The sequence below is a fragment of the Notamacropus eugenii genome, chromosome 1, assembly GCF_028372415.1.
Source record: "Notamacropus eugenii isolate mMacEug1 chromosome 1, mMacEug1.pri_v2, whole genome shotgun sequence".
Classification (NCBI taxonomy): domain Eukaryota; kingdom Metazoa; phylum Chordata; class Mammalia; order Diprotodontia; family Macropodidae; genus Notamacropus; species Notamacropus eugenii.
This window is the reverse complement of record NC_092872.1, coordinates 335,705,556-335,717,962: the sequence shown is the minus strand read 5'-3', so window position 1 is coordinate 335,717,962 and position 12,407 is coordinate 335,705,556. Positions and strand designations below refer to the sequence as shown.

General features: G+C 38.0%; 1 protein-coding gene across 1 annotated transcript in view; it reads right to left on the bottom strand.

The window, feature by feature from the left end:
• SPOCK1 (SPARC (osteonectin), cwcv and kazal like domains proteoglycan 1) overlaps nucleotides 1-12,407 on the bottom strand; it is a 759,531-nt gene that overhangs the window by 710,980 nt on the left and 36,144 nt on the right. The gene's annotated exons all lie outside the window — the stretch shown is intronic.

Sequence of the window (12,407 nt, the reverse complement as noted above, 5' to 3'; positions counted from 1 at the left end):
ATAGATAGAGTTAATTTAATGGACTGTTGAATATGCTTTGTCTCTCTTTCCGTCTGTCTCTACACATACACACACACACACACATACACACATTCACACATATGTAACAACACAAAGTCCTCAGTCTCGTATTTAAACCTCTTTACAATCTGCCCCCAGCCTCCCTTCCCAGATATTTCTCATTACTCATCTTCAAACATTCTAGACAAACTGACTACTTGCTTCCCCCCAAATTCCATGCTGCATTTCTCATCTCTGTGCCTTTGCATGCCTGGGGTCCATATCCTCCTTCCTCCTGTCTCTTAGAATTCTTTACTTCCTTCCAAGTTCAGTTCTGTTGCCACTTCATATTTGAATTGTTCTCTCTTCCTCCTAACTGTTAGTATTCTCTCCCTCTTCAAATTATTCTTTACTTACTTATCTAATTATATATTTATCTCCCATCAAAATGTAGGTATCTTGAATGTATCTATTTGTATTTGGAACCCCAGCACTTACCTACTTACCTGGTACATGGCAGTTGCTTAATAAATTTATGAATTTAACTCCAGTCTCTTATGCAAAATTTCTATTGGGAATAGTTCCTTCAGTCCGCCTTCAATTATCTCAGTAACCAGGGATGCAAAAGGGCTTTGTTCCAAGGGGCAGATGCCATTCTAACCACCCCTCTATAATGAGCCTCCAGGCTGAGGACATTCTTTCTTGGCTTCCCTGAAACCTCTTTTAGTTAGCATCAAGAACCAAAGAACTCCAATGGCCTGATGATAAATCTCTGATGAAAAACTCATAACAAACCTCCAAAGCTCATAATAGACCACTGCCTTCTTTTAACCCTAAACATGAATAGTTCTTTGCTGATCTTACCTTGCCCTCTTTTATTTCTGGACGTTTGCTTAGGTCTTTCCCATAACCACTACACATATTCCTAGAACATACTCATCTCCACACACTGAGATTTTCTTTTTCTTTGAGGCACACTCTAGGTATCCCCTAGCCTGGCCTAACCCTGAAGCTGAAATGGATACATCTCTCCACAAATTTCTTGGTTGATTTTGGCCCTTTCATAATTCCAACTTACATCACACTCTTCTGTTTGTATAATGTATACATCTGTACAGAGTGTAGGCTTTTCGAGGGAAGGAACTGAGTTGCTTTTCATCTTTGCAACCGTGGCACCCTACACAGCCTTGCCCACAGGTCAATTCTCCACAAACCTGTGATTTCATTGGAGTGGGAACTCCCACTGTGTGTACTTCCTCCACCAGTGCAGTCCTAGAATTATAAAGCTTCCAGAAGTTCAGAGAGGTATAGTCATATGGCTGGTAAACTGAGGTAGAATTGAAATGTAAGTCTTCCTGACTCCAGCCTAGCATTCTAGTCACTATGTGACCTCTGCCAAGGGATCCCTAGGAGATGCTTGATAAATAAATGTTTGTAAACAAAATGAGCACTAAGTGAATATTATACCTAAGTGAATATTAACGTTAATATTCAATGAGATTGAATCTGGAAACTACATTTATTCTTCCTTAAAATAATTGCAAACTTGAAAAATTTTCTCATTTACTTTTTTAGATATTTTCCATAGTAATGATACAAAAACACCATTTTTCTGAAAGACAGCCTTGGCATTTTCAGATTAAATTTATTCCTAATTTAGATGATCAATTCTAGCCTAGCCAGAAACAGACACTTTGACCTTTGTTTCAAACAGCTAATGTAACTTTATTTTATAGGACAAGCTCATATCCTGCCAGTGGCTTACTAGTCCCCTCCCATCTCACCTTTCTAATCATGGCAAAAGAAACCAAAATGTGTGAGTGACTTTTCTGATGAGAAAATGACTGGCTAAGACAGAGCTTCCCTCTGGTGCTGATGGAGTTACATGCTGATAGTTCTGGGCAGAAGCCTGTGCATAAGCAGCTACCTGCAGAGGGCCTTATGAATTTTGCAGAGGAGGATCAAAGTGAAAACAGACATGAATGGTTCTGAACAAGAAGGGAACGAGGGCTGGATGCAGTGACATCTAGGAGAGGAATACTGATAAAGTCTATCCAAGAAGGACTTGAACATGAGCAGAACACCATGCTGCTTGGCTTGGATAGACTTTCTTAGAAATGTCAACATGGGAAAATGTGTAGGAAGCAGTACTAGCTGTACTTTCAAACTTGGGAAAACAAAGGACTCAAGTGGAGATGAAACCTAGACCATAACCAAGAAACCACCTGTTTTGGGCCCTAGACTGCTAATCTCTGCAGAAAGAAATTTCCATATTCAACAAGACACTGAAACTGAGAAAGGAAGCTGCTCCTGGGACACAATAAATCTGGTTTGTGGTTCACAATTATTAGAGTAGAAATAGAACATGGAGGCTGGGCTGAAACAAAAGTAATACCAATTTTTTTAAACCAGAAAAGAATTGATTCCTTCAACAGTCAATTTACATAAAGAATAACATTCTCCCAGAAGACACCATTAGAAACACTTAGAAAACAGTTTATGACTCTAATAACAAAAAATTGGAAAGATGTTGAACAGAGACAGCAACACTCACCACACACCATCATGACTCTTAATATTTTACAATCAGAATTGCCTTCATTTTTACTGTTCCACTTGCCAGTCATTTGTTGAGGTGTGGCAGTTCCAGGTGATCAGGGGTCACATGAAAACTGCATCTAGGAAAATATCAAGGCCACCCATTTTCCTTAAATACAGGTACCGCTTAATTATCATCTTAAAATATACATGCTAGAGACCTATTGTAGAAGTAAATCAATTGATTCTCCAAAGTAATACATAGAAGTATATTAATACTATATACAATAAGAAATATGAGAAATTCAGAGAATAATGAGATGATTTGTATAGATGTATGTGGAATGCAATAAACAGTATCAGGAGAACAATATGTATAATGTCTACAATAATGTAAGCAAATAGAACAATACAAGGAGGAGGATGTCTGAACTGTAAAAACTAATCTTGGTCCCCGAGAACAGACCATGAAAAATATGTTGTATACACTGTGTTGCTTGGTTTTGTTTAATTGTTTTCACATGTTATAAGTGGAGGGCTCCATGTGGAAGAGGGGCAGGGCATATTCTAGAAATGATCACGATATAAAAGCAAAAGATAAGTAAGACTCTTTTAAATCCACTGAAGCTTGGTTCTTTGGCTCACACCTTTATAAATCAACAAATTCTTTAAGTTTATCCTTTGCATAAATTTGGATATTCAGATATAGAACTGGTAAAAAGTAGGAAGACTGCTCTAAGTCACTATTGATTAGAGAGATACAAATCAAAACAACTCTGAGGTACCACATCACACCTATCAGATGAGCTCACATGACAAAACTGGAAAATGATATTGGAGAAGATGTAGGAAAGTTGGAACACTAATTCATTGTTAGTGGAACTGTGCGCTGATCCAACCATGCTGGACAGCAGTTTGGAAATATAACCAAAGGTATATAAAAAAGACATACCTTTTGGCCCAGCAAGACTGCCTCTAGGGCTGTATCCCAAAGAGATTGTAAAAATGGGAAAAGGACCCACATATACAAAAATACTTATAGGACTTCTTTTTGCAGTGGTCAAGAACTGGAAATAGAGGGGATGTTTATCAATTAAGGAATGGCTGATCAAGTTGTGGAATATGAATGTAATGGAATACTATTGTGTTATAAGAAATGATGAACAGGCAGATTTCAGAGAAGCCTGGAAAGACCTATATGAACTGATGCTGAGTGAAGTGAGCAAAGCCAGGAGAACATTATGTACAGTAAAAGCCGCAGTGTGTGAGGACTATTTTTTATAGACTTAGCCTTTCACAGCAATGTAAGGAACTTAAACATTTCCAAAGGCCATCCACATCCAAAAAAAGAACTATGGAGTCAGAACACAGAATGAAGCAGACTACATTCTCCTTTGTAATGTAGAAAATTCAAAACTTATGGAAGTGAATGTTGAAAACTAAAAATTAATTAATTAATTTTTAAAAGTAGGAAGTCACCTATAATACAACTAGATGGACAGAGATCAAAAGAGTGTTTTGATGCTGCCCAAGGTAGCACTAAGCATTCTCTAAACCTATTCCTAGATAGCCAAGAGAAACTGACTTTGCTGTCCCTGATTCTCTGCAATCATGAATGAAAACTCAGTCAGCTGACTGGTTTTCTGAGAACTTGGGTACTTTCTACCATCACCACCATCCAACCACCATCCTGAGTTCAAATCTGGCCTCAGATACTACCTGTGTGACTCTGGGCAACTCACTTTACCCTGTTCACCTCAGTTTCCTCATCTAGAAAATGAGCTGGAAAAGGAAATAGCAAACCATTCCAGTATCTTTGCCAAAAAAATGCTAAGTGGGGTCACAAAGAGTCAGGTTCAACTGAAATGACTTAACAGCAACAAGCTACCACCATTGGACCCTAGAACAGCTAAAACAAGTAATCATTTATTCAATATTTCACCTACTATCTGCTTCTTCTGATCATCATTATCACAGAGCACTAGAGAGGAAGTCAGGTTTGAGTTCTAGATCTGATCCCGTATTGACTCAATATAGAACATAATCCCTTGCTGAGTCTCATTTTCCCAGTGTGTCAAAGAAGGAAGTTGAAGTAGATTATTTCTAAGGTCCCTTTCAGATCTAATATTCTATGATTCCAGTTCTTCATGAACTGACCAGCTGGTAGTAGCAAATTTCCATTTTCATTATGAAAGGGACCTCCAATTGTGAATCTCAGGAGTACGTTTTTTTTCTCTCTCTCACCCTCTCTTCAATGAGTATAAAATTTCTTCATGGAAAAATATTCCCTTCATTTACTACAAAAGAATAGAAATTAATTCCAAAGTGGTAGAGGGGGTGAGAGGATGATCGTTCTTAGATGAGTAGCCTTTTATCCTTTAATTCCTCAACTACATATAAAAACTATTTTATCCAGACTGATAAAAATCATAGGTGCTTTCTACATCTCTCACACTAGCTCACCATCTGAGTGGGTTCTCCCTTGCAATCACTGTTATTATTACTTGAACATAATCAGAACTGGAATACCTTCTGTCTCCTACAGGTCACAGCTCTTCCCTCTAGAGGTTACAACTGAATATGAAGAGGAAGAAATAATTACAACACAAGGCAGTGGATGGAAAAGGCCAAGTAAGCACTCTCCACCATATGACTCCAGCTTAGCTTTCCATTTTATTTCCCAGTACTCTAAGCAGGAAATGGAATGCTGACTTAGAGAAACTCTTAATAGGTCGAGTCATCTTGGAACATAGTCAGTGAAAGAATAGGGATAAAAAAGCTAAAGCGAGTTACAGTGTTTAAGACTTAAATTCACAGACCCATCAGAGGGCAACTTGGTGGCTCAATGAATAGAGCACTGGCCCTGGAGTCAGGAGAACCTGAGTTCAAATTGGGTCTCAGACACTTGACACTTACTAACTATGTGACCTTGGGCAAGTCACTTAATCCTGATTGCCTTGTCTCCTCCCCCCTCCAAAAAACAAAAACAAACAAAAAAGACTCATCCAATATAGAGCTAGTAGAGATCACAGATATCATCTGGTCCTAATCTTAGTATTCCCTTTTATACAGCATGGCATAATAGATAGAGAACCAGCTTTAATACCAGGAAAACCTGGGTTCATGTCCCACCTACATTAGAAAATTGGCTTAATTTTTCAGAATTCTAAGAAACCCTGTAATTGAAGAGAAGGTGCTGATCTGATTGGTAGAGAGGGATATTCCTCATCCAGAATTTCCTTATAACAGTGAAATCACAAGTCTAGTCCTTATTCTTTATCCTTCAGCTTCCTTCAATCCTCAAGTGCTGCTTCTTACACAACGCCCCTCTTGATTCCCTCCTCCCCCTTTTTCTCTTCAAATCATCATATATTTACTTATCCATTCATGTATGATGTGATGTATGTGTATGATGGGATATGTTCACACACATCCCAACCTTGAGACCTAGTTTCGATATCTTTTTTGTCTCAGTCTCCCCAGAACCTAGCACAGTGACTTGTATATAACAGGTGCTTAATATATGTTTTAATTGAACTGAACTAAATTGATTTGAATGAGTGATACAAGATATCAAGTGCAGCAAGAAATTAGAGCATCATGGAGGGAACATTTTCACAGAGGAGACAGGATAGGATCTGGGACTTGAAGAATGGAAAGGACTCAAAACAGACAATTGAGAGGCTGCCTTCAGGAAAGAAGAGAAAAAGCACAAAAACAGAACATGAGGTATGGCTGGGGGACATAAGTAGGCTAAGAATTTTTTATTCTCCCATATAGGCAGAGGGAAACCATTAAAGATTTTTGAGGAGGGAAGTGAGATGATCAGAGTTTAAGATGATTAATTGGAAGCAAAGAAAGAATAGACTGGTATAGAGATACAAAGAGTAGAGGCAGAAAGACTGGGTAGGGGATTGTTACAAACATCCAAATTCTAAAGGGAAGTGCTTCAGGAGCAGGAATTTCTTTTCAAAAGGCATGTAATAGAATGAACAGCACTTTAGAATGTGTTTACATCAAAGCGCAGAATCAATGGGAAGTGTGCTTAATGCACATTTTAAGAGGAAAAAAGAAACTTGAAGAAATGTCTTCATTAATGAAGCTGGGCTTTTTTAGCCCCCAGAGAGAATCTTCTTGATATATTATCATTGTTGGTAATATGACTTCCATAACAATGAAGATGAAGATGGGGGGGGGGAGGGAGGAGGGGGGAAGGGAAAAAGCAGCATTCCAAAGCATTAGAAATAATGGAGTCATCCAGAAAGCTTATATCATAAGTCACAGTATGCTTGTGTGTCTGCCTCTTTGTTCTCCCACTGTCTCCTGAGCTTTAATAAGGTTTTATAAAAGGCATAGCTATCTTTTAAGGCAATTTCAGCATAGCCTAGAAATGGCAAAAATGCAGCCAACTCCCACTTACCAGTGCTAATGAGGTAAAAAGAAACCATAAATGAAACCCATCGATAAATCAAAAACCCTATTTTGGTCTCTTCCACCAAAACCTCCTGAGATCTAATAACAAATGGGGAGTGTAGTATGATACAGTGAAAAGAACACTGGATTTGAAGTGAGAGAGTCCAGCTTCAGATCCTGGCTTAGCTATGCTGTGTACTTCAAAACTGAGCCTCAGTTTACTGATGAGACAAAGAAGGGAGTTGATTAGATCATTTCTGCAATCCTCCATTCAAAACACACTTAGCTGTTTACAACCTGTAGGGCCTGAAATTTTGGGGGAACAGACATTCTTCCTAATGTTTCCCTTCTAATGACAGAGAAAGCACATGGATGAATGATTGTAGCACAATGGGGAGCAAGACTCATGCAAAGGAAAGGTCCAGGCAAAGCCCTAAGGGAACTGAGGTGGCAAAGATCACTCTAACCTGGAGATCAGAATCTTGGAATGCTTCATGGAAGATGTGGCATCTTTACTGAGCATCAAAGAAAAGAGGGTGAAGGCCATGACTCCAGAGGTCAAAAGATGACTTCAATGATGCCTGTCCAACAGGCAATGGTCCTCAGGATTCAGAATTAGATGTACATATTTTGGGTGTGGGCAATTTAAGAATTGGTTACAAAGTTCTTTTTTTAAAATGGGGGAACAGGATTATTGCTTTTAAAAACTGAGTTTTTCTAAAAAAGGGAACATTCTAGTACTTCCTACTTAGTTGGCTCTTCTGTGCCTTTTCAATGCCAAATCCAATTTTTGAAGTTAGAGGGAAAAGTCAAGGGAAAATTGGAGAAAAAATCTATTCCAAACATGATGGATGCTATAATCAAAGGCACAGATACCAAGAGAAAACATGAAATGGGGAATATAGAGTAGTCCATTTTGGCTAGAAAACACATTTTTCAGGAAGTAGTATCAGATAAGGCTAGGAATTCAAAGCAAAAATTTATTCAAAGAGCAATGGAGAGCTAATGAAAACCTTACAATAGAAGAGTGACATTCAGAACAATGCATTTTATATAAGCAATGATGTAAAGGACAAATTGGTGGATGGGTATACTGGAAGTAATTAAACTAATTTGCAGGCCATTACAATAGTCTAAATTAGGACAGTAGCAGTACAGATAGAAAAAAGGGGACAGATATTATGGAGACCAAATGGAAAAGATTTGGCACCTGCTTGAATATGATGGGTACAAAAGAAGGAAAAATGAAAAGCAGCTCTAAGATTATAAATGTAGTAGACATAGAAGATGGTAGTAGCATCAACAGAAATTGAGCAGCTAGGAGAAGGGAGAGGTTGTGGGGGAATTTTGATGACTCTAGTTCCAAACATGCTGAGTTGTAGGTATCAGTGGACCATCTAGGTAAAGATTCAGACAAACATTGGAAGATATATGGCTGGAACTCTAACAATGACCTCTAAATTCCCTTACTACTCTCAATCCTAGATTGTTCTTCCAAGTCTTCTCCTTTTTGTTATCTTCCTTCAAGTGGAAATGTTGCTGAGAGGGTTAAGAAGTATACAGACAAGAAGAACAGGCCAGATAATCCACAAGATGGATAATCAACTTTTCCAAAATGGCTCAAATCCCTATTTACAAAGTCTAAGAACACAGTCAAAAAACAACGGCTAGAAAGAACCTCAGAAGCAACCTAGTCCAAACTTCTTGTATTACAGATGAAGAAAATAAAGACCAGGTAGGTTATAGAAAGCAAGAAAACATAAAGTCAAAAAGGACTTTTTAAACCCAAGTGCTCTTAGCCAGTACACCGTCCACTCTACTACACTGAGCTTGAAAAAAACCCACAAAGGCCATCACTTCTCTTCATCTACTACCTCCTCCACAATTTCCTCTGCTTCCTTTACTTGCAAAATCAATTACCTAGCCCTGGAGGAATTTTCACCCTGGGATTCCACTATCCTGACTGTTGGCTGCCATTCCCAGAATACTATTTCAGGAAGGTCCCAAAAATGTTTCACTTCACTCTCTCCTCTCTGGTCACCATCTCCACAATCTCCTTACTTTCTAATTCTTTAAGCCATTGTTCCTGAATGGCCTGTACCATTCCACTTCACTATGGCCCCACACACCATACCTGTAACTTTCTGGATCAAAGTGATTCTCCCTGGCCACCACTCCAATTTCCTTCCTTTTTAGAGTAAAATCCTTGAGGACAGGAAATATTTTTAGTTTTGTTTATATCCACAGTGTTCAGCACAGTACTGGGTACATATTAAGCACTTAACAATTGCTTTTTCTTTCCTTCCTTTTTCTTTCATCTAGTCCAACCTATTCCTGACCAAGAATTGATCCTACAGCGTCCACAACAGGAGGTTCAAATGTTGAGCTTGGGAGGGGGGAAGGGGAGAAATGGTCATTAGAAGACTGGATTTGGAGTCAGAAGACCTAAGGTCAAATCACATCTCTGTCACTTAATCTATATAGTAAGAGTAATCTATACTACTACATGATTGGAATCTATAGAAGTAAAACCAGTAGCTCTGCACCACACATTTTGCTTTTAATTTTTTCTCTAAAACAGGCAATGAAAATATATTCAACATTTACTTGGTTCAGATAATTACGTCTTGAACTCTTGACATAATGTTCTAGTCACCTAGGAAATAAAAGTCTAATATAGAAATAGTTGGGGATACTCATGCTTGACACACTCCATGATGACATGAAAGTCAACCAGGTATTCCAGTTTGGGCAAATGTGGGAGCAAGAAGAGCTTTGTCTACCTCAATTGATACTGAATCTTTATGGATTTAATAATAATTTCTGTGTGATTGTTAACTGACCTCATTTCATTAAATGTGATGTGACCTATGAATGTTTTATTTCATTCCAATTTCATGTCTGAACCAACAGATCAGCCCCAAACAACTCATGTATCCCTGAGCAACTAATTGTAGAACATAAACTCCTTGAAGGCAGAGATTGTACTGTTTCATCTGTATCCCCAGCACCTGATGGCACCTGACATATACACACTTAATAAATGCTTATTAATCTGAAGTTCTGCCTCATACCTATCGAACTGACTAACATAATAAAAAAGGAAAATGACAAATGTTGAAAGGGATATGGAAAAACTTGGATACCAATAAGCTATTGTTGGAATGAAATGATCCAGCTCTTCTGGAAAGCAATTTGGAACTACACCCAAAGGGCTATAAAACTATACACCCCCCCTGACCCAGCAATACCATTGCTAGGTCTGTATCACAAAGAAACCAAAAAAAAGGGAAAGGATCAATATGTACAAAAATATTTATAGCAGCTCTTCTTGTGGTGGCAAAGAATTGAAAATAGAGGGAATGCTCATCAATTGGAGAATGGCTGAACAACGGGATTGTATTGATGGAATTAATATTGGGCTATAAGAATTGATTCAGAAAAATATGGAAAGATTTATATGAACTGCTAAAAAGGGGGGGGGGGAGAAGTGAGCAGAACCAGGGGAACATTGTACACAGTAACAGCAATATTGTACGATCAACTGTGAATAGCTATTCTCAGCAATACAATTATCCAAGACAAAAAAGGAATTACAATGAAAAATGGCATCCACCTCTAGTGAAACAACTGATACAGTCTGAATGCAGATCAAACACACTTTTTCTTTATTTTCCTTGGGTTTTTTATTTGATTTCTTTTGAAATATGGCTAATATGGAAATATGTTTTGCATAACTGCACATGCTTATTCTATATAAAATTGCTTGCCCTCTCAAGGAGGGATGAGGGAAGGGACAGATGAAGAAAAGCTGGAATTCAAATTTTTTTTTTAAATGAATGCTAAAAAAAACTTACATGTAATTGAGGAAAAAAATAAAATGAGAGGAAAAACTAAATGCTTGTTAAATTGAACTGAAATGAACTGAAGTCACTTAAGCGTTATTTTCCTCATTTATAAAATGACAAGATTGGATTAGATGACCTCTAAGGTCTGTTCTGGGTTTAAATCCTATGTACCTAACCTTTATTCCAAAGGTTGTCCTTCCCAAGCAACCTTTCAATATCAAATTGGGAAGCTTTGATCCTGGAGGCAATTGAAAGCAATTGGATGCTTTTTCAAAATTATTTCAAATTAATTTTATTTTTCAATTAATAAGCATTTATTTTCTTTCCTCCCTATCTACCCCTAGAGAAAAGCAAAAATTCTCTTAACAAATATACATGGTTAACCAAATCAAATCCCCACATCGTTCATGTCCAAAATGACTGCCACATTCTGCATTTTGAATCCACCCCCTCTCTATGATAAAGTAAATACATTTGTGAGTCAGGGACAGATTTATGCTTCAGGAATATCAGTTGCTTGTAGAATGGCTTAGAGAGGGGAGATGTGAAGAGAAAACAATTAGGAAGGGACTGCAACAGCCCAGATAACAGATGATGAAGACCTGATCTGGAGGCCATGTGCATGGCAACATGGGGATGGATAAGAGAGTTATTGTGGAGGTGGAATCAGCAAGACTTTGCAACTGATTCCTTAAACCAAAGCCAAATCCACCAGACATCAACTTCCACCAATTATTCCAAGTTCTACCATCTGGGACCAAGCAAAACAAGTTTAATCCCTCTTCCACATAACAGGTCTCCACAAACTTAAAGATAGCTATTTTGTGTCCACCTCAGTTTTCTCTCCTCCAGGATATAGGTCCCCCATTCCCACCACTCATCTTCACATGGTATAGTCTCCAGTCCTCTTACCACCCTTCTCATCCTCTTCTGAACCAACTTGTCTACTTCTTTTCCAAATGTATTGAACTCTAGAATTCCCAAGGGCTTCTCTCATGGAAATTATACTTGTCTTAATATAACATAGGATAGCATTAGCTACTTTGGTTGCCATATGCCACTATTGAGGCATATTGAGTTTACAGTTCACTAAAACACCAAGATATTTTTCAAAATAAAAGGTATCTAGCCCTGACTCCCCTATTCTGCTGTGAAGTTATTTTTTTTAATCCAGTTAAAAAAGTTTAGATTTATTCTACTCAGTTTCTTCTTAAAATATGGCCTATCCCTTGAGCCTGTTCAGTTCTTGGTCCTGACACCCAGTGTGGTAGCTCTCCCTCCAAATGCTGTGTCAGCTGCCTATTTGACAAGCATATGAAAATATATGTGCTCATAGACTGTAACCACCCATTTGTCTTCAGCTGAATAAAATAATTTTTCCATGGACAAATTCATTATAAAGAAAACCAACTTGTTCATGAGGCATCAATTGGAAGGGAAGTACTGCTAGCAAAAGACTTCAATGGAGAAGAAAGAAAGACAAGTATTTGAGCACAGCACCGCTGAGTGTTGCATTAGGAAGAGTAATATTTGCATTTTGTTGACTTTGCAGTGGTGGTGAAAATTGAATTTATAATATGAGAAAATATGCAGATGGATCCATTAATA